Below are 2,968 nucleotides of genomic sequence, written 5' to 3' on the forward strand. Positions count from 1 at the left end.
TTAGGAAGCTCCACCTATTTTTTTTTAAATTCCAATTTTATTTTAAATGAAGATCAATTTGTTCTGGCACAGTATTTAATATTTAGTTCATAATTGTACTAGGTCGTTATTTTTGTATATTAAATTCTACCTCTGTTATTGCTTTAATTTTATTAATAGCTATTTATATGGCGAAGAATATAAATTTTTAATAATTTTTTATTATTGACGCAATATGCACGTACTCTAAAACTAGTTATTTAAAAATGTGATACTTATGAAAGTTTCCCTAAATGAAATCCATTTAATAAAGTTACCTTCTAGTTTTAAATTCTGCTTCAGAATTGAATATGGCTACCTAAATCGTAGGCCTTTTTAATCAAGCAAATTCAAGTGTTTCTCTAATAGAAACTTGAAGCAAAAGTAAGAAAATACAGAATATATGGAAATCTGCCGCAGTCAGAATTTTATTTCTATCTATAAGAATGGATTTCCTCTTACTACTAGGAAACCTATTAGTTTAAGTTTCTGTAACATTGCTTAAACTCCACGGATGAGAGACCTCTATAAATGCTATCAAACCTAAACTAAGTTTTCCCCTGCCTTCTGCTTATGATCGTTGTTTCTTCTCTTTCAATGGCTTCCCTTACCAACCACTGTTTCTTCCTCATCTTGTTGTTAGTCTTTTTTGCTGCTTCTTCCGCTAAGGCACAGAAAGAATCTTCCCCTTTTTATTCCATTTACAGCTTTGGAGACAGTGACTCTGCTTCTACTTCTGATCATTTAGCCGCTGTGCTTGGTCGGCCTTCTCTATAACATTACACCGAAGAAGGCGTTGAGTTCGAGTCCGGTATTAGTTTCATGACGCCTGGAGCAACAGTCATGAGTCCCTTTTCCTTCATCAAGAATGGCATCCCAGCGCCTCAGCAGTCTCATCACTCGCAGATTTCCGCCTTTATGAAACTCTTCTATAAGGATTGCTTATCTTTTCATGACTGCGGCAGAAACAAGGTTCTTCAAAAAGCTATCATCTATATGGATCAGCCTGGTTTTAATGATTACAAGCACTCTCTTTTGCATACAAAATCTATTTCCGAAGTGTCCAAGCTTGTCCCTGATGTTGTGGAGACAATCAAGAGTTCTATCGAACAACTGATCAAAGATGCAGAGGCCAAACACTTTGTGGTTACTGGAATTATTCCCATGGGTTGCCTTCCTTGTTTTCGAACAATGTTTCCCGAAGACGACAATAGCAGGAAAATTAAATGTCACAAAGGACTAAATTTGTTCGCAACATTGCACAATGATCATCTATGGCAAGCTTTGGAGGAGCTGCGATTGAAGTAACTGTATTGGGAAAAAACTGAGTCTTGAATATTGAAGATGACGTGTCATGACACGTGGATTGGTCAAAAGGTCAAAACGCAATAAATGGTCAAAAGGTCAAAACGCAATAAATAGCCGAGAGGCACGGGCGATAACAGATAGGGGGAAAAGAAAGCAACATAGGTGTGGACCGTTACTAAAATAGGTACGAGTCTCGTACCTATTCGAGTCGTTTAAAGATCAAAGATCAGAAGAAGTTGAAGATACGAATCTGATGACGTAAAAGAGTTTAAATACAGCATTAAATGTCAAATACGTTAGAAAATCTGAATTAAATAGAAATGATTGCGTAACGTTTCTTTTAAATATCATTTATTGCTCATAATTGTCTCATTAAGACAAAGACATTATATCTTCTCCTAGAATCAACTATAAAAGGGGAAAGACTCAACATCTGTAAGGACACGAAATACGATTGAGATCTTACTGAAATACAAATCTATTTATTGCTTTACCATCATTCTCAAAAATATTTTATTTTCGTCTCCTGATTATCAGTAACCCGAATTTCTTTCTAGCTTTGACCAAAGACTCAGATTTTTGGTTAAACAGTACCCTGAAGTTGAGATCATATATGCAGATTATTACAAGGCGTTTATGGCGGTTCTACGCAATCATGCGTTCTTGGGATTCAAGACTAAGACGTTGATGAAGGTTTGTTGCGGTAGTGCTGGAAGCGGTCCTTTTAATTTTGATCCTCTAAAGCAGTGTGGAGAGAAAGGAGTTGTAGCATGTTCTGATAGGGCTTCGCATATACATTGGGATGGATTTCGACTGACACCGGAGGCTTTGAAGAATATGATTGATACTCTCTTCAGCAAAAAGGGTTTTGTATTTCCTGAGTTCAAGTTCGAACAAGATCTTCATGCAGCTACGGCAAAAGGGCACCGTTCCAAGGTTTATGGACGATTTAGAGATGGTCTAAAGGCATTTATTGGAGTTACATGCTAATAACGTCGTGGACTACTGAACTACCAGTATTTGTTTTGCTCTGTCCAATATGAGTCTCTTTTATTTTGCTGATGAGGTTCGAACAAACAAAGAGTTTTGTACTTTAATAGGGTAGGCCATCAAATATTGTTTTGTATGTACAGAGGCTGATACCCTCTTCTTACTGTATGCCTTTCTTGTGTACTAATCAATAAGCAATTCTTTGATTTGTCTCGAATGATGCAGTATAGCTTGTTTTTGTTTTCCTGTATTTAAGTGTGGGTGAACTTGATCGTCCGACTATGTTGTGGATTATCAATGATAAGCTTTAAAGCTTTTGGAGGTTTTTGTGTAGCTACTTTGTAAAATCTGGATGTTGTATTTTTACCTCGTAGAATATACACAAATGTATATATATGTGGATGTTGTGGCCTTAAAGCAGGCTGTTTTTGTATGAGAAATGCACATGGAAATGTTTGACATTAGTGTTTTTGTAAAGTAGCCAACTCAGATGCACATGAAGGACAAAGCTTAATGTTAGGAATAAACCTAGTAAAAATAATATTCACGGTATTAGTGATAAACGCGGACCACTAAGTTATGGTTAAATCAGCAAGAATAAAAATGTAGCAAAAATGACACCAAGATTTTACGTGGAAACCCTTCTAAATAA

At 36.1% G+C, this 2,968-nt stretch overlaps 1 pseudogene; it reads left to right on the plus strand.

Moving 5' to 3' along the window:
- Positions 1-438: 438 nt before the first annotated feature.
- Positions 439-2,528, plus strand: LOC107795194 (GDSL esterase/lipase At1g28640-like; annotated as a pseudogene).
- The last annotated feature ends 440 nt before the right edge of the window (positions 2,529-2,968 follow it).

This window comes from Nicotiana tabacum, chromosome 10, assembly GCF_000715075.1.
Source record: "Nicotiana tabacum cultivar K326 chromosome 10, ASM71507v2, whole genome shotgun sequence".
In the NCBI taxonomy this organism is placed as follows: Eukaryota; Viridiplantae; Streptophyta; class Magnoliopsida; order Solanales; family Solanaceae; genus Nicotiana; species Nicotiana tabacum.